This window comes from Triticum aestivum, chromosome 6A (assembly GCF_018294505.1).
Source record: "Triticum aestivum cultivar Chinese Spring chromosome 6A, IWGSC CS RefSeq v2.1, whole genome shotgun sequence".
Classification (NCBI taxonomy): domain Eukaryota; kingdom Viridiplantae; phylum Streptophyta; class Magnoliopsida; order Poales; family Poaceae; genus Triticum; species Triticum aestivum.
This window is the reverse complement of record NC_057809.1, coordinates 198,883,065-198,910,140: the sequence shown is the minus strand read 5'-3', so window position 1 is coordinate 198,910,140 and position 27,076 is coordinate 198,883,065.

Below are 27,076 nucleotides of genomic sequence, written 5' to 3'. Positions count from 1 at the left end.
CCAGAATGTCTTTTGCCTCTCTCTTTTTAGTCTTTAGTACAACTGTGGTTCATCATTCTTTACTTGGTGCTTCTATAGTTCTTCAGTGTATGTACATGTGCATCGAATTATGGATTCGTGGTTGAACCTATATTTGTAATAAACATGGTTGGATATGAAATAAGTGATTGCCTACTTTCAAATTCAAAACATGTGATTTTTAAATTTGGGATTAATTGGATTAATTATGGATTACACTTCACATGGTTTGCGAAAGCGAAACGCCTGCGATATACGTGGAGATCAGAAACGTTTCTAGGATCCACTACGTGTGTGATCAATCTCCACTGCACACACGACTTTCTCTTGAAAACTGTTTGCGTTAGGCCACCTTGCACAAATATTTATCACATAAAAACTGTGTGTGATGGATAGCCTTTGCCACACAGTTTCTTCTATGGACCGTGTGTGATACATTCAATAACGTAAACGATTTAACGGGAAACATTGTGTGTGATGCACCTGTGAACAAAAACGTTTTCCTTGGAGTGACTGTGTGGGATGTACATACGAACGGAAACGTTTAGCGGGGACTGACTGTGTGGGATGTACTTGCGACCGGAAACAATTTCATCGTATAATTGTATTTTTTAGCTCTACTATATGTATTTCCATATTTGAGCGCTCTCTGGCTGCACATGTTCTCATTCTGCCGAGCCTGCGCGCCAGGTGGGCATATCCCTGACGGTTTTTGGGTCTTGTGGGAAGGACCCCCCTATCGCCCAGACTCACTTGGCAACGGTTCCAAATGCCATTGCGGAAAGGGGTTAAAAATCGTTTGTTTAGGACCGACGCGCACCAGTGTCAATCACATCATTCTCTAATGATGTGATCTCGTTCATCAAATTTAGATATATTAAAACCGAGCATCCTCCCAGCCTCCCATGCTATTAGCATCCAGCGCCGTATGTTTTTATGATCTAGCCAATCTTGGCCGTTTGATATCTCCGTTAGCACCCCGTGGGTTGGGTGTTGTTGAGGGGCACTATTCCGGTGGAAAAATTGAAGTGTGCTGGTTGATTGGGCTTGTGCATGATGGCCCAACTAGCTGATTCGTTTTTGTCATCTTCATCACGAAGGAAGAATGGATCAGACGCTGGTCAGCGATGTCTCTTTGTATCCCTCGCTCAGCCCCACTCTTGGCCTAACCCTAGCCGCACACCCTTCCTTTCCCACTCTCGACTTAACCACCAGTGAAGGCAGAGGCAGCGGCAACGGTGAATCATCCCCCCTTCCCAGCAGCGTGGATTAGCACCATGGCGATCTCGCGCGCTCCCTTCCCGACCGTGACCTTGAAGAACGGCTTCCTCTACATCACTATCCCGTTCATGTATGATTTCTTCCATCAAACAATCACTCATGATGTCATCTCACTCTCAATTTTGCACAACTATGTTGTTATATTGCATCTGGTAACTTGATTTGGGAAGATCTTGGAGATAGGGAGGGGGATAGGTTGTGGCGGCCAGATCAGTTAGATGAGGTCAAAGAGAACCTTGAAGATTCACACTCATCACTCCAAAAGTTGTACCTTACTTGAATATTGATTCTTAATTTTTCATGTGCGAGGTGTATGGTGCTCTTCGCTTGTTCTACTCCCTGGTTGAACAAGCTCCTTATCCATGTTACAGACAGGTAGAATTGTTTTTTTACAAGATAGATAGAACCATTTTATTCTTGCCTCCTTCTCAGTTTATTTTGGGATAAGCACATCAAAGGATTCGTTCTGTAAAAAATAGTGTCTCTTGGACTACATGGTTTTGTTATAAAGGTAACCTTTATTAGCACATACTATCATTAGCGAATGTCATTAGGTTTCCTTGTCATGTAGTATGGAAACAATTGGAATGAACGGATGAGGTTAATTATATTTCCAGTATGTTACTTACTGATAAAAAATACGTACACACTAAATGCTAAATACGGACACACATGTCAAGTACATGTTGCACAGTTTCTAATATATTATACTTTAGGTATCTCTCAACTACGTAAAATTGGATTTCCCTAAAAGAAGCAAAATCACATTATTGTGCTAGTACTAATTTACTTATTTTAATATTCTGCCTATCTTGAGGCAAGTATCTAATTTTACTCCAACAGTAGCGTGCACATAGATATATGGGCACTTACACATGCACACACTTACAGTGAGACTCAATTACAATCGAATAGGTCTACATTTTTCTTTCTGTAGCTTCAAAGATATAGCAAAGACAGGTAAGAATAGCCACGGACAATTATCAATTATGATGATATTAGGTAGGTACCAAAGGTGAGGATTTCATACTAGGTTTCTGCCCATATTCAGTAAGAGAAAAATTTGTTTGAGTTTTAAAACCATTATTGTGTAACTTTACCGATGAGCTATTGTATTTGTACCAAGTAGATTCCTATATGACGCTTCAGTCCATTCTTATTTTATTTCTATTACTCTGTGGAAGAATAAACAGTCCCTAATGGATTTCCCCTGTTTTATTCACCTCTTTATAGACTAGATGCTAATGGATTTTGTGTGTTCCAGAGGCAATTGGTTGGGTTCGGTTCAATTCCTATAAATGGCAGGAGAGAAGCAAATCAATCAGATTGTACACTGCAGGGTTTGCTTATTATGCTCGGTGCAGGTGTGATGTAGTTAGAGATTGGTTAGTATGTGCATCAGCATTTATACATTTTTTTAAAATCGCTTGCTTTAAACGATACTTCATTAGACATGAGAACAAATGTAAACTTCCAAGGTTCTTCTTTCAGCATAGCGACAGTGAGCAAATTTTCAGCTTTCATTCTTCAAATTCACATTGCAATGTTTATCTGAATGGCATGTGTTCCTACTATTTGTAAAACTGTACTATTTCGCAGGTCTGGTAAACTGACAGTGAGTATGATGCTACAACTTCTAATTTCACCAAATAGGAATCGTGTGTTTTAGTACTGAACTCGAAATTTTAATAGGTTGTATTCTTTCTCCTTGACATTTGTTTTCATTTCTCACAAAACTAGAAGTTTGTCTATACTGCCACAACCAAACTTGATTGTCCATGTGTGTGTCAATTATATCACATGATTAAAACACTATTTTGCATACAATTGCGTCAATCACTATCATGATGCCATTAAAATTGAATGGGCGCAGCAACGCGCGCCTTTCATAATCTAGTGACAACTCATGTCTATGGCTAGTGACGGTGTCCTGGACTAGGGGGTACTCATCACGTCATCTCCCGATCAGTTGGATTGGGCCGAGGACCCCCATGACCGCATACTCATGGGCCACTTCGGACAGCTGCCGCATACAAGAAAGATTCCACAAGACTAGGCGATCAAGACAAGGACTCCTCCCCACCGGCGTATTCGGCTAGGACTCTTGTTATCCTAGGCCTCTAGTGCATTATATAAACCGAGGCTAGGCTAGTCGATAGAATATATACAACAATCATACCATAGGCTAGCTTCTAGGGTTTAGCCTCTCTGATCTCGTGGTAGATCAACTCTTGTACTACCCATATCATCAATATTAATCAAGCAGGACGTAGGGTTTTACCTTCATCAAGAGGGCCTGAACCTGGGTAAAACATCGTGTCCCCTGCCTCCTGTTACCATCGATCCTAGACGCACAGTTCGGGACCCCCTACCCGACATCCGCCGGTTTTGACACCGACATTGGTGCTTTCATTGAGAGCTCCGCTGTGTGATCGGCAAAAGGATCAATGGCTCACCCGCAGGTCAACTGCGATGCCGGCTTCTTCATCACCGGCACGGCCGGTCGCCTTGGCAGGACCGAGGACTGTGCCCTACCTCCGATCGTCATGTTCGGATGAGGGACTTCATCAACATCAACTCCGATCTCTATCAAGATCATGGAGGAATCATCCAGGGAGCCCGGGGGCTCAACGTCAACATTGCCCTCGGGTGACCGTGCTGTTTTTCTGGACAGCGAATTCGTATCCGCCGCCACCGCCTCCTCAAGTGTTTTTTTAATGATTGCTTCGGTGGAATTGTGCGGAATTGAGTCTACAACAAGCCTGAAAAAATTCATCGAGTTCCGATGGAGGAATCTCTGGCAATCCGTGATATACCGGAGCCCTGTCAAATCTGGACGGGAATCTGGACGAGTTTAGGGCGTGGTGTCCAGTTTCTAGCTCTGACGTCCCTTGGAAGATCCAACTGTTGATCGGCTGCGGAATTCCTATATATAGCACCCCTCAAAATTTCAGCTCGATCCGACCATTCAAACTCTGGTAAACCTCCGATGAGCGCAACGATTTTCGGATCTATTTTCTGCGCGAATACGGACCCGGCCAGAATTCATGTTTCTTTATGAACGTGATATTGGACAACCTTTTTTAAGGAATTTTCTTCTATGGTATTGCGTGTTGTTTTTAAACACGTACCCATAAAATTTTAAGCCTCCTCCAAGGTAATATTCACCATCACGCTGGTGTCAAACCAGTCTGGCAGTATTGCTCCACGGCTGCCGACCTGCGCTAGACAGGTTGCCGCTTTATTGAGCCGAGCTCAATTCCTTCGATCATCATATCGGCAAGCCGAACAAGAGTTCGGCATCGTGAAGGATAAATCATCACCAACGTCGCTGCCCCATGGATTACACGGAGCGGGAACACATGCATCACCGCATGGTCACTTTATCCAACCGGCATTGTCCGCGTCACAAGTTACGACATGCGTCAGCATGGCCGCACTGTTGCTTCTTTAAGCCGATGTCCATCACGCCGAACTGCTTCAACACCTCGGCTGACACGGCAGCTGCAACATCTCCTTACCGACCTGCTCTGTCTCCTCGGCTAGACCGAGGGCTTCACCTTCTCTTCATCAACTTACTTCGGAGACTTCGGCGTCACCAGCTGACCAGCTTCATCACAATAGCTGGACCACGGGCTTTTCCTCGGCGAGCCAACCTTTGCTAGCATCGCTAGGCCATCGCGTTATCACCCATCAGGCAATAGGTGTGCGGACCGATTCCCGATTTTGGGAGTCGCTTTTCTTCGGAATGCTACAACAAATAAACCAGGTGCTATTAATCCTAACAATTTTTGCTTATTGGGTTTATTTTTTCTTAAGGCATTATTACTCTGGCTTGTCCATCATATGTACACAGGTCTATCAAATGGTGGCCGCATTAACGACGGTCGCATGGTGGTTCGGTCAGTCTCTGTACATAGTCCGGCGAATGCCGCATCCAGAACTCGGACCGACCTGTGAATTCAGGCTTTGCCACGCCTTTACCGCATCACGCCGACGCCCTGCATCGACATTGACTTCGGCGCCAGGCCATATTTATTTTATTACTCACTTTGCATAAATTATTTATTATGCAACATTTTTTTATTACCATCATTATTATTATCTCCGGTTTGCACTATTTTTTGTGCATAGAAAAATGATCCGGGTTGGGCAGTATCGTCAACTTGGCGTACTGACATACCACGCCACCTCGGCTAGACGGGGGGCTTCGTCAACACTTCATTACCCCATGCCGGGGACTTCGGCATCACTCTGCCGGCCTGCATTGGTTGTGCTATGTCACCACCTCAGCGTGTCGAGCTCTCCGCTCCGCCACCTCGGGACCGGCTTGGGGGATGGAACCTTGTCCCACATCAAGCTCGGACCATGTCACAATGCCGAACACATTAACCAGCTAAGTCGCTTTCATGCTCAAAGTTTTAATTTTTAACTTGTGTTCGGTTCGACCAAGCATTATACTTTTTTGGAAAAAAGTTGCTTGTAAAAAATCTCCTCGTCAAAACTTTGTTTGTGACATGCAAATTCAAATACCCCGTTTATTTGGGGGCTCCCTTGACGGAGTTTTTTCTCTTGCATATGATTATACTTGTACGGCTTTGTTCCTTGTTCGTGTATTACGCCACAATATGCACCATATTGACATAAGCGATTTGCAAGCTGGGTTGCCTGGCTCCTGTGCTTACCCCTACGTTCCCGATTGTTTGGCTAGGGAGTAAAGGGAGCACCTCTATGATTGTCACGACCGGGTCATCCGAGCTCTGACCTCAGACTGGGTGAAGCCAAAAGCTAGCGCTCTTATTGTTTTCAATCATGGTCGGCACACAATGGAATTCATGAGTACAAAAAATCTATTGCACAAGTCTCATAGTAATAATGAGCACCGAAGAAAGGTATCGGTGGGGGTACTATTTTCTTCGAAGATGCTTCTTACACTTTGTTAGTAATACAACATAAGTTCCCTGAGCACGCTTTGTCTGTTACAGCCTTATGGCCTGATTGCCTGGTCATCGGAAACACCATCGATACTCTCGACAGGCGGAGTACATGACACTTTTCGGCCCTTGGCCGAAGAGGGAGAAGCCGACGGTCGGTTAAGACACGTTTAAAGTTCGGGTGAACACAAATATGATACAATTACTTTGGTACACACAATCATTATACATAAAATTCTTACCCAAGTCACTTGGGGGCTCTTAAAATTTATATGTGAGTTGTAAATGTGTTTTCTTCTTGGTCGTTGTCAAAACACGACTGAAGCACAATTTTTTTCTTTCTCTTCCAATTTTTGGATTGGCACCGAACACTTGATCTTGTTCGGACGTCATGTTTTTACTGATGTTTTTTGGTTTTTCAAGCTTTTGGCACTTTTAAACTATTTGTGTGTTTTCAGCACAAGTCTCGTAGTGCAACGCCGGACACCTTTAGAGATTCGGCAAAAACATTCTCGGATATTGCTATATATGCATCGGTGTCGAATTGTGTCTTCGGTCAATAGTTGGGTTGCCCGGCTCCTGCGCTTGCCTCCTACGTTCCGCTCTGTTTGGCTAGGTGTGCAAAGGGAGAACCACTGCGATTGTGCTTCCAGCTCACTTGGTTAAGCACCTCATTGGAGAAAGCCGAAAACTGACTATCACAATAAGCGTAAACTGGTCAGCAATCCGATGACTGTATTAAATGACGGGCCATTCATAACATTGGCCGAAGTGTTTACGGCTTGACCTCGATTGTCGCAGAACACTACCGGGGGCTAGTAACTGGCCTCCCAAACTAAAATCCTCAATATTTTGCTCTTACATTAGAGCTGAGGTTTCATGATCATGCTTAGCATGACAACCCAAAGAAAGGGATCGATAGCGGGACTATTTTCTTTGGAAGACATTTCTTATGATAAACAGTAATATAACATATCTCTCTGCGTACCTTTGTTTATAAAACCGTATGGCCAGATTGCCTTGTTTGTCGTAAATCTTTGCCCTCATAAAGGCTTTATAAAGTAAGACAAACACTCCTCGGCTACTGGCCGAGGAGGTGGAAGTCGATGGTCAGTCAACAAAGTTTTGTACAATGCGGATCCAAGCATTAAATGACGTAAAGTACTTGGATACATAGAATAATTACACATAATTTGTGATTTTACTCTGGATATCGATCCTTAATTCGGCCAACCATGCCCGCATTAAGGCTCGGGGGCTACTGGGCTTCAGGCTTATCATTTACTAATTTTAAAGGGGCGTATCGATCCCTTGATCTGGTGCTGCCACCCGAGCAGTGTCTCGGGGGCTACTGCATTGGCAATCCAGTGTAGAAAATTTAAGTGCAATATAGTTTTCGAGGAGATTATGATCCTCAGGTTGGTCGGCCGCACCCAACCTGAGTCTCGAGGACTCTGCACACCGCTTTTTGTGTCCTGAAGTATTCTGCTGAGCTAGGAGTTGATCCTCAGACCGATTTTGCAAATCAACCTGAGTCTCAGCGGCTACTGGGATCAGCGGTCTTATGTCATCCTTCAGGTGCATCTCAGGTTTTAGACCGATACACACCTTGAGGGCTACTGGCTATATATCTCGGCAGAGAATAAATTGCACCAATCAAAAATATTGACAAAAAATTGGCCCACAGTCGGGGTGGTGCATCACCTCGGAAGCAGTCCGGCATAAAGCTCGGGCGCTAGTGGCTGGCTCCATAGAGGGCATTTCCAGCATTAAGCTCGGCTAAACTCCTTCAACTCTATTGGACCAAGATGATCTATGACATCTTGGATATAGTCCGGCGTTGGAGCTTGGACATAGTCCGGCATTGGATCTCGGATACATTTCGGCGTTAGAGCTTGGAAGCAGTCCAGCATTGGTGCTCGGCTACAAAAGATACCTCGAATGCAGTCCGGCGTTAGAGCTCGGACGCAAGAGGACACTGCCTCCTGGGAACAACTTCAAACCCAAGGTGTGGCATAAAAATAAAAAGGCATTGATAAAGGCCGGAAACTTAAAGGGGCTCCTCGGATACCCGACGTGTCAACTCGTCGAATGCATTTCGACGATCCTCAAGATCGAAGATGGGAAGATTTGTTGAACCAGTTTCCAAGACCGACAACCGAAGATGAAGAACAGTTCGAAAGAATTGAGGATCGTCCCTAACTTGAAGACCAGTTCAGGGGGCTACTGACGGTGTCCTGGACTAGGGGGTACTCATCACGTCGTCTCTCGATCAGTTGGATTGGGCCGAGGACCCCCATGACTGCATACTCATGGGCTAGTTCGGACAGCTGCCGCATACAAGAAAGATTCCACAAGACTTGGTGATCAAGACAAGGACTCCTCCCCACCGGCGTATTCGGCTAGGACTCTTGTTATCCTAGGCCTCTGGTGCATTATATAAACCGAGGCCAGGCTAGTCGATAGAATATATACAACAATCATACCATAGGGTAGCTTCTAGGTTTTAGCCTCTCTGATCTCGTGGTAGATCAACTCTTGTACTACCCATATCATCAATATTAATCAAGCAGGATGTAGGGTTTTACCTCCATCAAGAGGGCCCGAACCTGGGTAAAACATCATGTCCCCTGCCTCCTGTTACCATCCGGCCTAGACGCACAGTTCGGGACCCCCTACCCGAGATCCGCTGGTTTTGACACCGACAGCTAGGAAACTTAACCATCTTTGATTAACGAGCTAGTGAAGTAGAGGCATACTAGTGACACTCTGTTTGTCTATGTATTCACACATGTACTAAGTTTCCGGCAAATACAATTCTAGCATGAATAATAAACATTTACATTGATATAAGGAAATATAAATAACAACTCTATTATTGCCTCTAGGGCATATTTCCTTCAGTCTCCCACTTGCACTAGAGTCAATAATCTAGATTACATTGTAATGATTCTAACACCCATGGAGTCTTGGTGTTGATCATGTTTTGCTCGTGAGAGAGGCTTAGTCAACGGGTTTGCAACATTCAGATCCGTATGTATCTTGCAAATCTCTATGTCTCCCTCATTGACTTGATCGCGGTTGGAATTGAAGTGTCTCTTGATGTGCTTGGTTCTCTTGTGAAATCTGGATTCCTTTGCCAAGGCAATTGCACCAGTATTGTCACAAAAGATTTTCATTGGACCCGATGCACTAGGTATGACACCTAGATCGGATATGAACTCCTTCATCCAGACTCCTTCATTTGCTACTTCTGAAGTAGCTATGTATTCCGCTTCGCACGTAGATCCCACCGCGGCGCTTTTTTTAGAACTGCACCAACCGACAGCTCCACCATTCAATAAAAATACGTATCCAGTTTCTGAATTAGAGTCATCCGGATCAGTGTCAAATCTTGCATCAACGTAACCATTTACGATGAGCTCTTTGTCACCTTCATAAACGAGAAACATATCCTTAGTCCTTTTCAGGTATTTCAGGATGTTCTTGACTGTTGTCCAGTGATCCACTCCTGGATTACTTTGGTACCTTGGTGCTAAACTTATAGCAAGGCACACATCAAGTCTGGTACACAGCATTGCATACATGATAGAACCTATGGCCAAAGCATAGGGAATGACTTTCATTTTCTCTCTATCTTCTGCAGTGGTCGGGCATTGAGTCTGACTCAACTTCACACCTTGTAACACATGCAAGAACCCTTTCTTTGCTTGATCCATTTTGAACTTCTTCAAAACTTTAACAAGGTATGTGCTTTGTGAAAGTCCAATTAAGCGTCTTGATCTATCTCTATAGATCTTGATGCCCAATATATAAGCAGCTTCCACCAAGGTCTTTCATTGAAAAATTCTTATTTAAGTATCCTTTTATGCTATCCAGAAATTCAGTATCATTTCCGATCAACAATATGTCATCCACATATAATATCAGAAATGCTACAGATCTCCCACTCACTTTCTTGTAAATATAGGCTTCTCCAAAAGTCTGTATAAAACCATATGCTTTGATCACACTATCAAAGCATATATTCCAACTCTGAGATGCTTGAACCAGTCCATAAAATGGATCGCTGGAGCTTACACACTTTGTTAGCACCTTTTGGATCGACAAAACCTTCTGGTTGCATCATATACAACTCTTCTTTAAGATATCCATTAAGGAATGCAGTTTTGACATCCATTTGCCAAATTTCATAATCATAAAATGCGGCAACCGCTAACATGATTCGGACAGACTTAAGCATCGCTACGGGTGAGAATGTCTCATCGTAGTCAACTCTTTGAACTTGTCGAAAACCTTTCACAACAAGTCGAGCTTTGTAGACAGTAACATTACCGTCAGCTTCGGTCTTCTTCTTGAAGATCCATTTATTCTCTATGGCTTGCCGATCATCGGGCAAGTCACCCAAAGTCCACACTTTGTTCTCATACATGGATCCCATCTCATATTTCATGGCCTCAAGCCATTTTGCAGAATCTGGGCTCATCATCGCTTCCTCGGAGTTCGTAGGTTCGTCATGGTGAAGTAACATGACCTCCAGAACAAGATTACCGTACCACTCTGGTGCAGATCTTACTCTGGTTGACCTACGAGGTTCGGTAGTAACTTGATCAGAAGCTTCATGATCATCATCATTAGCTTCCTCACAAATCGGTGTAGGAATCACTATAATTGATTTCTGTGATGAACTACTTTCCAATAAGGGAGCAGGTACAATTACCTCATCAAGTTCTACTTTCCTCCCACTCACTTCTTTCAAGAGAAAATCCTTCTCTAGAAATGATCCATTCTTGGCAATGAATATCTTGCCTTCGGATCTATGATAGAAGGTGTACCCAACAGTCTCCTTTGGGTATCCTATGAAGACACATTTCTCCGATTTGGGTTCGAGCTTATCAGGTTGAAGCTTTTTCACATAAGCATCGCAGCCCCAAACTTTAAGAAACGACAACTTGGGTTTCTTGCCAAACCACAGTTCATATGGTGTCGTCTCAACGGATTTCGATGGTGCCTTATTTAACGTGAATGCAGTCGTCTCTAAATCATAACCCCAAAACGATAGCGGTAAATCAGTGAGAGACATCATAGATCGCACCATATCTAATAAAGTGCGGTTATGATGTTCGGACACACCATTACGTTGTGGTGTTCCAGGTGGCGTGAGTTGCGAAACTATTCCGCATTGTTTCAAATGAAGACCAAACTCGTAACTCAAATATTCTCCTCCATGATCAGATCATAGAAACTTTATTTTCTTGTTACGATGATTTTCCACTTCACTCTGAAATTCTTTGAACTTTTCAAATGTTTCAGACTTATGTTTCATCAAGTAGATATACCCATATCCGCTCAAATCATCTGTGGAAGTCGGAAAATAACGATACCGGCCACGAGCGTCAACACTCATCGGACCGCATACCTCAATGTGTATTATTTCCAATAAGTCTGTTGCTCGTTCCATTGTTCCGGAGAACGGAGTCTTAGTCATCTTTCCCATGAGGCATGGTTCGCAAGCATCAAGTGATTCATAATCAAGTGATTCCAAAATCCCATCAGCATTGAGTTTCTTCATGCGCTTTACACCAATATGACCTAAACGGCAGTGCCACAAATAAGCCGCACTATCATTATTAAACTTATATCTTTTGGCTTCAATACTATGAATATGTGCATCACTACTATCAAGATTTAGTAAAAATAGACCACTCATCAAGGGTGCATGACCATAAAAGATATTACTCATATAAATAGAACAAGCATTATTCTCTGATTTAAATGAATAACCGTCTCGCATCAAACAACATCCAGATATAATGTTCATGCTCAACGCTGGCACCAAATAACAATTATTCGGGTCTAAAACTAATCCCGAAGGTAGATGTAGAGGTAGCGTGCCGATGGCGATCACATCGACTTTGGAACCATTTCTCACGTGCATCGTCACCTCGTCCTTAGCCAATGTTCGCTTAATCCGTACCCCCTGTTTCGAGTTGCAAATATTAGCAACAGAACCAGTATCAAATACCCAGGAGCTACTGCAGCATTAGTAAGGTACACATAAATAACATGTATATCAAATATACCTTTCACTTTGCCATCCTTCTTATCCGCTAAATACTTGGGGCAGTTTCGCTTCCAGTGACTAGTCCCTTTGTAGTAGAAGCACTCAGTCTCAGGCTTAGGTCCAGACTTGGGCTTCTTCACTTGAGCAGCAACTTGCTTGCTGTTCTTCTTGAAGTTCCCCTTCTTCCCTTTGCCCTTCTACTTGAAACTGGTGGTCTTGTTGACCATCAACACTTGATGCTCCTTCTTGATTTCTACCTCCGCAACCTTTAGCATCGCGAAGAGCTCGGGAATTGTCTTATCCATCCCTTGCATATTATAGTTCATCATGAAGCTTTTATAGCTCAGTGGCAGTGATTGAAGAACTCTATCAATGACACTATCAATTGGAAGATTAACTCCCAGTTGAGTCAAGTGATTGTGGTACCCACACATTCTAAGTATGTGTTCACTGACAGAACTATTCTCCTCCATTTTTCAGATGTAGAACTTATTGGAGACTTCATATCTCCCAATCCGGGCATTTGCTTGAAATATTAACCTCAACTCCTGGAACATCTCATATGCTCCATGACGTTCAGAACGTCGTTGAAGTCCCGGTTCTAAGCCGTAAAGCATGGCACACTGAACTATCGAGTAGTCATCAGCTTTGCTCTGCCAGGTGTTCATAACATCTGTAGTTGCTCCTGCAGCGGGTTTGGCACCTAGCGGTGCTTCTAGGACGTAATTCTTTTGTGCAGTAATGAGGATAATCCTCAAGTCACGGACCCAGTCTGTTGATAACCCACAAGTATAGGGGATCACAACAGTTTTCGAGGGTAGAGTATTCAACCCAAATTTATTGATTCGACACAAGGGGAGCCAAAGAATATTCTCAAGTATTAGCAGTTGAGTATCCAGCAAGACTACGATGGGATTACTCACGCACGGCGGAGAGCATCATGAAATTGGTGATGGAGGAAGGTTGATGATGACGATGGCGATGGATTCCCCTCTCCGAACCCCGAATGGACTTCAGATTAGCCCTCCCGAGGAAGATTAGGGATTGGCGGTGGCTCCGTATCATAAAATGTGATGAATCCTTCTCTCTGTTTTTTTCTCTTCGAAAGTGAATATATAGAGTTGGGGTTGAGGTCGGTGGAGTCTCAGGGGGCCCACGAGGCCCTGCACCCTCATTGACAGGGTGTGGGCCCCTAATGCTGATTCTTTCTCCAGTATTTTTCATGTCATTCCAAGAACTTTTATTTCTGCACAAAAATAACACCATGGCAATTCCATTGGAAAACAACGTCAGTCCAGGTTAGTTCCATTCAAATCATGCAAGTTAGAGTCCAAAACAAGGGCAAAAGTGTTTGGAAAAGTAGATACATTGGAGACGTATCAACTCCCCCAAGCTTAAAGCTTTGCTTGTCCTCAAGCAATTCAGTTGACAAACTGAAAGTGATAAAGAAAAACTTTTACAAACTCTGTTTGATCTTGTTGTTGCAAATATGTAAAGCCAGCATTCAAGTTTTCAGCAAAGATTATGAACTAACCATATTCACAATAACATTTAGGTCTCATGTTTACTCATATCAATGGCATAATCAACTAGCGAGCAATAATAATAAATCTCAGGTGACAACACTTTCTCAAAACAATCATAACATGATATAACAAGGTGGTATCTCATGAGCCCTTTCTGAGACCGCAAAACATAAGTGCAGAGCACCCCTGAAGATCAAGGACTGACTAGACATTGTAATTCATGGTAAAAGAGATCCAGTCATAGTCATACTCAATGTAAATTAATAGCAATGCATGCGAATGACAGTGGTGCTCTCCAACTGGTGCTATTTAATAAGAGGAAGATGACTCAACATAACAACCAAGATATCTCAATATCTTCCATGCTACACACATTATAGGATGTTCCCAAATAGAATGGTAAATTTTATACTCCCCCACCACCAACAAACATCAATCCATGGCTTGTCCGAAACAACGGGTGCCTCCAACTAACAACAATCCTGGGGGAGTTTTGTTTGCACTTATTTTTATTTGAGCATGGGACTGGGCATCTCGGGTACCAGCCATTTTTTCATGAGTGATGAGCGGAGTCCACTCATCGTGAGAATAACCCACCTAGCATGGAATATATAGACACCCCTAGTTTATACATGAGCTATTCGAGCTTACAAAACAGAATTTCATTTGATGGTTTAGAGTTTAGCACATACAAAGTTACTTGGAACGGCAGGTAAATACCGCTTATAGGAAGGTATGGTGGACTCATATGGAATAACTTTGGGGTTAATGGAAGTGGATGCACAAGCAGTATTCCCGCTTAGTACAAGTGAAGGCTAGAAAGAGACTGGGAAGAGACCAATTAGAGAGCGACAACAGTCATGAACATGCATTAAGATTAATCAACAATGAGTGCAAGCATGAGTAGGATATAAATCACCATGAACATAAATATCATGGAGGCTATGTTGAATTTGTTTCAACTACATGCATGAACATGTGCCAAGTCAAGCCACTCGAATCGTTCAAAGGAGGATACCAACCATTTTAGTAGCATGTTGGCACGCAAGGTAGACTATGATAAACTCCTAGCTAATTAAGCATGGAATGGGCAACTATAATCTCTAAATGTCACTGCAAACATGTTTCATTCATAATAGGCTGAATCAGGAATGATGAACTAATCATATTTACAAAAACAAGATAGTTCGAGTTCATACCAGCTTCTCTCATCTCATTCAGTCCATCATATATCGTCATTACTGCCTTTCACTCGCACGACCGAACTGTGTGGATAATAATAATAGTGCATGTGAATTGGACTAAGCTGGAATCTGCAAGCATTTAATACAGGGGAGAAGACAAGGTAATATGGGCTCTTGGTTAAATCAACAATAATGCATATGAGATCCACTCAACATTTTCATCATGGTCTTCTCCTCTCGACCACCAAAGAATAAGAAAAGAAATAAAACTATTTACACAAGAAAGCTCCCAACAAGCAAAAGAAGAATCAAGAAATCTTTTTGGGTTTTCTTTTAATTACTACTACTACAACTAATTTTTTTGGCATTTTCTTAAGGTTTTTCAAACACACAAGAAGAAGGCTTAGAAAAGAAAATAAACTAGCATGGATAGTACAATGAAAAAGTATGAGCACCGACAACTGGCATGAGTGTGTGAACATGAAGGTAATGTCGGTGAGAAATGCATACTCCCCCAAGCTTAGGCTTTTGGCCTAAGTTGGTCTATGGCCACTGCTAGCCTGGTGGATATCCAAAGTCGTAGCTGGGGTTGTACTAAGATGCAGCAGCTACTGCCTGAAGAGCTGCAGCTTGGAGGCGAGCTTCCTCCGTCCTCCTCTCGTACTCGTTCGCTTCCTCCCTGGTTATAACATATCTCCTTTTTGCCTGAAAGTTAAAGAAAGTAGGAGCAAGGGGGCAACATGGACAGTGCGATGTCTGTCAAAGATTAGTCGGTCCTAGAGGAACTGTTCGTTCCTCTCAAGAAACTGATGGCGAACCATAGCATTATAATCTAGATAAGCAGGAGGCAACTCCATATCATTTCCACGTATGGCTATACCAAGATAATTAGCTACACGAGTTGCATAAATTCCACCAAACAAATCTCCATTTATACTGTTAAGATGCAACCTTTGTGCCATAATGGCCCCCAAGTTATATTGTTTATCTCCTAATACCGCACTTTTGAGGACACAAAGATCTGGATCGCACATGTGACAAGCCTCATATTTACCGTTGATGCATCTACCTATAAAGAGAGCGAAATAATGTATGGAAGGGAAATGAATGCTCCCTATGGTAGCTTGTGTGATTTCTCTAGATTCCCCCACAGTGAAACCAGCAAGAAAGTCTTTATATTCAGATTTGCGAGGTTCACTAACATTGCCCCACTGCGGGAGTTTACAGGAAGTATTAAAATCTTCTAGGTCCATGGTATATGATTTATCAAATAAAATAGTGTGACAATTTCGCGAGGATGTAAATTTAAACCTCCTCACAAAGGAATCAGTTAGGTAGTGGTACTGTAGGCACTTATCTGACACGAAGTCCTCAAGATCAGCATTACGCACATACGCGTCAAATTCATCCTTGATGCCTTCCTGGACCATAAACTCCTCTGACATCCATTCACAAAGCCGCACTTGAGCTTCCCTTGGTGGTTCATCGTCCGGCTCACATAACGCAAGCCTTGGTCCTTGTTTCCTTGAAGAACCACATTGGTACATTTTCCTATGCATTTTTCTTTCTTTGAAAATTTTCTGAAATTTTTAGTGACTCGAAATAAAAGTGAACCAAACTCAACAAAATTGATAGCAACTATTCCCACAAGTGCCTAGAGGCTCTATCATGCATTAAAACTACTTTTGACCATATAAATTTGACATGCAAGCTCAAGAACAGGGTCACCTTAGCAGCAAAAATTTGCAATAAATAAAGCACTAGAACAAAAACTAATTGGACCATTGGAGGAGTCACATACTGAAGAACAATCTCCCCAAACAGTTTTGTGAATGGATGATAACCCACAAGTATAGGCGATCACAACAGTTTTCGAGGGTAGAGTATTCAACCCAAATTTATTGATTCTACACAAGGGGAGCCAAAGAATATTCTCAAGTATTAGCAATTGAGTTGTCAATTCAACCACACCTGGAAACTTAATATCTGCAGCAAAGTGTTTAGTAGCAAAGTAATATAATAGTAGTGGCAACGGCGGTAAATGGTAACGATAGCAAAAGTAATATTTTTGGTATTTTGTAGTGAGGATAACAATAGCAACAGAAAAGTAAATAAACAAAGAACAATATATGGAAAGCTCGTAGGCAATGGATCGGTGATAGAGAATTATGCCGGATGCGGTTCATCATGTAACAGTCATAACCTAGGGTGACACAGAACTAGCTCCAATTCATCAATGTAATGTAGGCATGTATTCCGAATATAGTCATGCGTGCTTATGGAAAAGAACTTGCATGACATCTTTTGTCCTACCCTCCCGTGGCAACGGGGTCCTAGCGGAAACAAAGGGATATTAAGGACTCCTTTTAATAGGGTACCAGACCAAAGCATTAACAAATAGTGAATGCATGAACTCCTCAAACTATGGTCATCACCGGAAGTGGTCCCGATTATTGTCACTTCAGGGTTGCCGGATCATAACACATAGTAGGTGACTATAGACTTGCAAGATAGGATCAAGAACTCACATATATTCATGAAAACATAATAGGTTCAGATCTGAAATCATGGCACTCGGGCCCTAGTGACAAGCAATAAGCATGGCAAAGTCATAGAAACATCAATCTCAGAACATAGTGGATACTAGGGATCAAACCCTAACAAAACTAACTCGATTACATGATAAATCTCATCCAACCCATCACCGTCCAGCAAGACTACGATGGAATTATGCATGCACGGCGGTGAGCATCATGAAATTGGTGATGGAGGATGGTTGATGATGACGATGACGATGGATTCCCCTCTCCGGAGCCTTGAATGGACTCTAGATTAACCCTCCTGAGAGAGTTTAGGGCTTGGCGGCGGCTCCGTATCGTCAAACGTGATGAATCTTTCTCCCTGGTTTTTTCTCTCCGAACACGAATATATAGAATTGGAGTTGAGGTCGGAGGAGCTCCGGGGGTTCACGAGGTAGGGGGCGTGCCCAGGGGGGCGGGCGCGCCCCCACCCTCGTGGCTAGGGTGTGGGTCCCCTGGTCTTGATATTTTGCCAGTATTTTTTATTATTTCCAAAAATAGTCTCCGTGAAGTTTCAGGTCATTCCGAGAACTTTTGTTTCTGCACACAAATAACACCATGGCAATTCTGCTGAAAACAGGGTCAGTCCGGGTTAGTTCCATTCAAATCATGCAAGTTAGATTCCAAAACAAGGGCAAAAGTGTTTGGAAAAGTAGATACGACGGAGACATATCAACTCCCCCAAGCTTAAACATTTGCTTGTCCTCAAGCAATTCAGTTGACAAACTGAAAGTGATAAAGAAAAACTTTTACAAACTCTATTTGCTCTTGTTGTTGTAAATATGTAAAGCCAGCATTCAAGTTTTCAGCAAAGATTATAAACTAACCATATTCACAATAACACTTAGGTCTCATGTTTACTCATATCAATGGCATAATCAACTAGCGAGCAATAATAATAAATCTCGGGTGACAACACTTTCTCAAAACAATCATAATATGATATAACAAGATGGTATCTCGCTAGCCCTTTCTGAGACCGCAAAACATAAATGCAGAGCACCTTTAAAGATCAAGGACTGACTAGACATTGTAATTCATGGTAAAAGAGATCCAGTCAAGTCATACTCGATGTAAACTAATCAGTAATGAATGCAAATGACAGAGATGCTCTCCAGCGGGTGCCTTTTAATAAGAGGAGGATGACTCAGCATAAAAGTAAATAGATAGGCCCTTCGCAGAGGGAAGCAGGGATTTGTAGAGGTGCCAGAGCTCGGTTTTGAAAAAGAGATGAATAATATTTTGAGCGGTATACTTTCATTGTCAACATAACAACCAAGAGATGACGATATCTTCCGTGCTACACACATTATAGGCGGTTCCCAAACAGAATGGTAAAGTTTATACTCCCCCTCCACCAACAAGCATCAATCCATGGCTTGCTCAAAACAACGAGTGCCTCCAACTAACAAGAGTCCTAGGGGGAGTTTTGTTTGCAATTATTTTGATTTCATTTGCATAAAGCATGGGACTGGGCATCCCGGTGACCAGCCATTTTCTCGGGAGTGAGGAGCGGAGTCCACTCCTCTTGAGAATAACCCGCCTAACATGGAAGATACAGACAGCCCTAGTTGATACAAGAGCTATTCGAGCATACAAAACAGGATATTTATTTGAAGGTTTAGATTTTGGCACATACAAATTTACTTGGAACGGCAGGTAGATACCTCATATAGGAAGGTATAGTGGACTCATATGGCATAACTTTGGGGTTTATGGAGTTGGATGCACAAGCAGTATTCCCGCTTAGTACAAGTGAAGGCTAGCAAAAGACTGGGAAGCGACCAACTAGAGAGCGACAACAGCCATGAACATGCATTAAAGTTAATGAACATTGAGTGTGAGCATGAATAGGATACAATCCACCATGAACATAAATATCGTGAAGGCTATGTTGATTTTGTTTGAACTACATGCGTGAACATGTGCCAAGTCAAGTCACTTAAATCATTCAGAGGAGGATACCACGCTATCATACCACATCACATCCATTTTAATAGCATGTTGGCACGCAAGGTTAACCATTATAAGCCCCTAGCTAATTAAGCATGGCATAAGAAACTATGATCTCTAATTGTCATCGCAAACATGTTTATTCATAATAGGCTGAATCAGGAACGATGAACTAATCATATTTAGAAAAACAAGAGAGGTCGAGTTCATACCAGCGTCTCTCATCTCAATCAGTCCATCATATATCGTCATAATTTCCTTTCACATGCATGACCGAACGATGTGGATAATAATAATAGTGCACGTGCATTGGACTAAGCTGGAATCTGCAAGCATTCAATAAAAAGGAGAAGACAAGGCAATATGGGCTCTTTTGTCAGATCAACAATAATGCATATAAGGGGCACTTCAACAATTTAATCATGATCTTCTCCTATCGACCCCCAAAGAAAAGAAAAGAAATAAAATTATATACACGGGAAAGCTCCCAACAAGCAAAAGAAGAACAAGAAATCTTTTTGGGTTTTCTTTTTAATTACTACTACAAGCATGGAAAGTAAACTAATTAAAAGCTACAACTAATTTTTTTGTTTTTCTTAAGGTTTATTAAACACACAAGAAGAAAGCAATAAAAAGGAAATACACTAGCATGGATAATACAGTGAAAAAGTATGATCACCGACATCTAGCAATGAGTGTGTGAACATGAATGTAATGTCGGTGAGAAATACGTACTCCCCCAAGCTTAGGCTTTTGGCCTAAGTTGGTCTATGACCACGGCTGGCCTGGCGGATATCCAATGTAATAGTTGGGGTCATACTGAGATGCAGCAGTCATTGCATCATGGGCTGCAGCTTGGAGGCGAGCTATCTCAGCCCTCCTCTTATACTCTTCTGCCTCCTCTCTGGTTATAAAATATCTCCCTTTTGCCTGGAAATCAAAGAAAGTAGAAGCAGGGAGAGCGACGTGATAGGTGCGTCATCTGTCAAAGATTAGTCAGTACTGGAGGAACTGATCGTTCCTCTCAACAAACTGATGGCGAACCATAGCCTCATAATCCAAATAAGCAAGAGGCAACTCAATATCATCCTCACGTATGGTCATACCAAGAAAATTAGCTATGCGGCTTGCATAAATTCCACCAAAGAAATCTCCATTAAATCTATTAAGATGCAACCTACGTGCAACAATGGCTCCCAAATTATAAGATTGATCTCCTAACACAGCACTCCTAAGAATACTGAGGTCAGGGACACACATGTGACATGCTTCATATTTACCGTTAATGCATCTACCTATGAAGAGAGCAAAATAATGTATAGCAGGAAAGTGAATGCTCCCTATGGTAGCTTGTGCTATATCTCTAGATTCCCCCACAGTTATACTAGCAAGAAAATCTCTAAATTCAGATTTGCGAGGTTCACTAGCACTACCCCATGTGGAAGTTTGCAAGCAGTGGTAAAGTCCTCTAAGTCCATAGTGTAAGAATTTTCATAAAGATCAAACAGGACAGTTTGAGAATTGCGTGAAGATGAAAATTCAAACCTCCTCTCAAAGGAACTAATGAGATAGTGGTACTGATGGCACTTTTCTGCCTAGAAGCTCACAAGATCAGCATTACACAAATATGCCTTAAATTCTTCCTTAATTCATGCTCGATCCATGAAGTCCTCTGAAGGCCATTCACAAGACCACACTGGAGCGTCCCTTGGTGGCTCATCATCAGCAGCACGCATTGCAAGCCTGGGTCCTTGTTTCCTTGAAGAGCCACCTTGGTACATTTTCCTGAACATATTTCTTCCTCTGAATTTTTTTTGAAATTTTTAGTAACTTCAAATAAAAGTAAACCAAACTCAACAAAATTGATAGCAACTACTCCTACAAGTGCCTAGAGCCTATATCATGCATTAGAACTACTTGGAACCATATAAATTTGACATGCAAGCTCAAGAATGTGGTCACCTAGGCAACACAAATTTGCAATGAATAAAGCACTAGAACAAAAACTAATTGGACCAATGGAGGAGTCACATACCAAGGAATAATCCCCCGAAGCAGTTTTGTGAGAGGTTCTTTGAGCAAGGAGACCGAAAATCATAGCAAAAGGGGCTAGAACTTGTGCTTGAGCTGGATAATGGTGTTTGTGGGAGGAAGAAGGAGTGTGTGGGTGCAGGAATAAGTGGAGGAGGGACACCATGGGCCCACGAGGCAGGGGGCGCGCCCAGGGGGTAGGGCGCACCCTCCACCCTCGTGGCCAGGTGGATGCCCCCTGCTGTGTTCTCAATGCCAAATATTCTCAAATATTCCAGAAAAAATCATATTTAAATTTCAGGACATTTGGAGAACTTTAATTTTCGGGGTATTTTTATATTGCACGGATAATTCAGATAACAGACAGAAAATACTATTTTTATTTTATTTAATATAAATAACAGAAAGTAAAAGGAGGGTACAGAGAGTTGTGTTTTCTAAATTCATCCATCTCATGCTCATCAAAAGGAATCCACTAACAAGGTTGATCAGGTCTTGTTAACAAACTCATTCCGACTAACATGGAACCGGAGAATTTTCGAATAACACTAGGTTACCTCAACGGGGATATGCACATCCCCCATAATAAGAATATCATATTTCTTCTTGGCAGTAGGAAGAGGAAATTCAAAACCTCCAATAGTGATTGTTGAAATTTTTCCAATACAATTTATACTGTGGACTTGAGGTTGTTTCCTCGGAAAGTGTACTGTATGCTCATTACCATTAACATGAAAAGTGACATTGCCTTTGGTGCAATCAATAATAGCCCCTGTAGTATTCAAAAAGGGTCTTCCAAGAATAATATACATACTGTCGTCCTCGGGAATATCAAGAATAACAAAGTCCATTAAAACAGTAACGTTCAACCACAACAGGCACATCCTCACAAATACTGACAGGTATAGCAGTTGATTTATCGACCATTTGCAAAGATATTTCAGTAGGTGTCAAGTTATTCAAATCAAGTCTACGATATAAAGAGAGAGGCATAACACTAACACCGGCTCCAAGATCACATAAAGCAGTTTAAAATAGTTTCTTTTAATGGAGCATGGTATAGTGGGTACTCCTGGATCTCCTAACTTCTTAGGTATTCAACCCTTAAAAGTGTAATTAGCAAGCATGGTGGAAATTTCAGCTTCCGGTATCTTTCTTTTATTAGTAACAATTTCTTTCATGTACATAGCATAAGGATTCATTTTGAGCATATTAGTTAATCGCATACACAAAAAGATAGGTCTAATCATTTCAGCAAAACACTCAAAATCCTCATCATCCTTTTTCTTGGATGGTTTGGGAGGAAAAGGCATGGGTTTTTGAACCCATGGTTCTCTTTCTTTACCATGGTTCCTAGCAACAAAGTCTCTCTTATCATAATGTTGATTCTTTGATTGTGGGTTATCAAGATCAACAACAGGTACAATTTCTATATCATTATCATTACTAGGTTGAGCATCATCATGAACATTATCATTAACATTATCACTAGTGTCAGGTTCATTACCAGATTGTGTTTCAACATCAGAAATAGAAACATCATTGGGATTCTCAGGTGTGTCAGCAACAAGTTCACTAGAAGCATGCAAAGTCCTATCATTTTTATTTTTCTTCCTTTTAGAAGGACCAGGTGCATCTATATTATTTCTCTAAGAATCTTGCTCAATTCTGTTAGGGTGACCTTCAGGATACAAAGGTTCCTGAGTCATTTTACCACCTCTAGTAGCCACTCTAAAAGCATAGTCATTATTCTTACTATTCAATTCATTGAGCAAATCATTTTGAGCTTTAAGTACTTGTTCTACTTGAATGGTAACCATAGAAGCATGTTTACTAATAAGTTTAAGTTCACCTTTGACATTAGCCATATAATCACCCAAGTGTTCAAGCATATCAGCATTGTGTTTTAATTCTCTACCAAAATAAGCATTTCTTATTGCTTAACCATAAATTTATCAAATTCATCTAAGCATGGGCTAGCAAACTTAGTAAATGGGATTTCAGCTTTATCATATCTATAGAGAGAATTTACCTTTACTACCTATGTCGGGTTATCAAGACTATGTGTTTCTTCAATAGGCGGTAAATTAAGACCATGTATTTCTTCAATAGGAGGTAAATTCTTAACATCTTCAGCTTTATTACCATTTTCTTTCATAGATTTCTTTGCCTCTTGCATATCTTCAGGACTAAGAAATAGAACACCTCTTTTCTTCCGAGTTGGTTTAGGAATAGGCTCAGGAGTTGGCTCAGGAGCTGGCTCAGGAAGTGTCCAATTATTTTCATTTGTCAACATATTATTCAATAGAATTTCAGCTTCATCTCGTGTTCTTTCCCTGAAAACAGAACAAGCACAACTATCCAGGTAATCTCTGGAAGCATCGGTTAGTCCATTATAAAAGATATCAAGTATTTCATTTTTCTTAAGAGGATGATCAGGCAAAGCATTAAGTAATTGGAGAAGCCTCCCCTAAGCTTGTGGGAGACTCTCTTCTTCAATTTGCACAAAATTATATATATCCCTTAAGGCAGCTTGTTTCTTATTAGCAGGGAAATATTTAGCAGAGAAGTAATAAATCATATCCTAGGGACTACGCACACAACCAGGATCAAGAGAATTAAACCATATCTTAGCATCACCCTTTAATGAGAACAGAAATATTTTAAGAATATAAAAGTAGTCAGTTCTCTCATCATTAGTGAACAGGGTGGCTATATCATTTAATTTCATAAGATGTGCCACAACAGTTTCAGACTCATAGCCATAAAAAGGATCAGATTCAACCAAAGTAATTATATCAGGATCAATAGAGAATTCATAATCCTTATCAGAATATATAGAGTTGGAGTTGAGGTCGGAAGAGCTCCATGGGGCCCACGAGGTAGGGGGTGCGCCCAGTGGGCAGGCGTGCCCCCACCCTCGTGGCTAGGGTATGGGCCCCTGGTCTTGATATTTTGCTAGTATTTTTTAATATTTCCAAAAATAGTCTCCGTGAAGTTTCAGGTCATTCCGAGAACTTTTGTTTCTGCACATAAATAACACCATGGCAATTTTGCTGAAAACAGCGTCAATCCGAGTTAGTTCCATTCAAATCATGCAAGTTAGAATCCAAAACAAGGGAAAAGGTGTTTGGAAAAGTAGATACGATGGAGACGTATCAATGGAGCTTTGAGAAAAGAGATCGAAAATGGCAGCAAGATGAGCTAGAACACGGGTTTGAGCTACGGGAGGATTTTTCTGGAAGAAGACAATGTGAGTGGGTGCTGGAATAAGTGGAGGGGGTCCATGTGGGTCCCACAAGGCAGGGGGCGCGCCATGCACCCTCGTGGGCAAATGGTGGGCCCCCTGGTGTGTTCTCAGTGCCAGAAATTCTTAAATATTCTACAAAAAATCATATTTCATTTTCAGGACATTTGGACAACTTTTATTTTCGGGGTATTTTTATTGCAAGGATAATTCAGAAAACAGACAAAAAATACTATTTTTTCTCTATTTAATCTAAATAACAGAAAGTAAAATGGGGTACTGTCATGGAGTTGACACGGCAGATGTCCTAGAGCAAGGACTTAGTCGTAGGGCCATCACACTAGGAAGCTTAAAGGGGTTGATCAGGACAAAGGACACACGAGAGAGTTTATACTAGTTTGGCCCCTTACGATGAAGGTAAAAGCCTACATCTAGTTGGGATTGGTATTGTTGAGGTTTCGATCTCCATGGGGCTCAACTCGCCGGCTTGGCTATCGACTTGGTTGTTTCTTGCCCTAAACCGCCACCGGGTCGTCCCCTTATATACACGGGTTGACGCTTGGTGGCCTACAGAGTCCCGGCCGGCTCATAATCATGTCCGGCTCGGTGACTTCCCTTACATGCCTTTCTTTACAAGTCCTTCCTTACATATAGCGGTTTTACAATATCAGGCCTTAAGCCGGCCCCAGGCCTTTGGGCCTTCTATACATTTAGTAAACTATCATCTTGAATGTTTATCGGGCTTCTTCTGTAACCCGCCATTAGGGCTGACCCGGCCCCACCTGGGCGGGTCATACTAGTAGTAATATCCCCAACATTAGGCCCCAGGCCGACTTTGAACTTTGTTCTCTGTCAATCTTCAATACTTAGGTGGAATCCATCCTGTGTCTGAAAACTTCTGTAACCCGCCGTGACTTCATCTTCTGAAAACACAAAAAACCTTCATGACGTCATCTTTCAACGGATCTTTCATTTTTAATGCCTTCCGAGAATCGAGGCGACCGTTTATTTGGATAATCATTATTCGGCTCTCCTTGATTTTCGCGCCCGCCTGTTCTCTTACTCCCTTATAAATAGGTACCACTTAGGTATTTTTCATTCTCCCCCTTCGGTCGTCTTCCTCCTCTCTCTGCTTCGCTGCCGCTCGAGCTCTGCCGCCACCGCCACAGATCTCCTCGTCTCCACCTCAGGCCGCTGCATCGACCTGACTTATCCAGAGAAAACGCGACGAACCTCCGTAGTGAATCTGTACCCGTAAGTCTCGCCTTCTTACTCTTTTTAGATCTGCATTAGGGCTTTGCGAGTTCGTCGGTGTTCTTCATCGTTCTTCATGAACTTTCCTGGTAGTTCTTCCTCCGCAGCCTCTAGGGATCCAAAAAGGAAATATAACTCGCGCGGTAGTTGTTTGGCATCCATTTTTGATAGCCGTAGATCCATTTTTCTCTGTATAGATGCTTCGTTATAGCTGATGAACCCATCTGTACTAGATATTTAGGTCTAGAATATTTTTCTTTTCAGAACAGCCATTTGATCCAAAATAATAATGACAACTTGGTAAAATGTGTTTATGCCAACACTTAGCTGAATCTGCTTTCTGAAAAAATCTGTAGTCATGGCGGCTTACCGCTCCGGCTTTCTTTTCCCTATATGTCATTAGCCCTTAGTTAAACCGCCATTACTTGTTTTATAACTGACCGTAAACTGAACTGGCATGTTGTTAATTATTTTTCAGTTCTTTGCACATCATGCCATCAAAGACACCCACCGTCTGTAATTGGGTCCCCTCATCCATAAGTGAGGAACGGTTAAAAGAGTTCTTCATCGTTGGGTTTCTGCCTTCAAAAAATGTCATGTCTTATCGTGCTCCTGACCCGGAGGAAGAACGCCCCAATCCAAAAGACGAAGAAGTGATTGTCTTCACTGACCACATGAACCGTGGCTTCTCACCGCCCGGTTCAAAATTCTTCAGAGAGGTCCTTCATTTTTTTCAAACTCCATCCTCAGGACCTTGGACCCAATTCCATTTCCAACATTTGTAACTTCCAAGTACTCTGTGAGGTATATCTTCAGCAAGAGCCAACCGTAGAGCTGTTTAGAGAGTACTTTTATCTGAACCGGCAGAACGAATGCACCAACGGTCCCATCTTAGAACTTGGAGGCATCTCAATTCAGCGCCGTCAGGGTGCTGTCTTCCCTCTCATAGTTTTACCAAGTCACCCAAAGGACTGGAACCAAACTTGGTTTTACTATCAGGATATC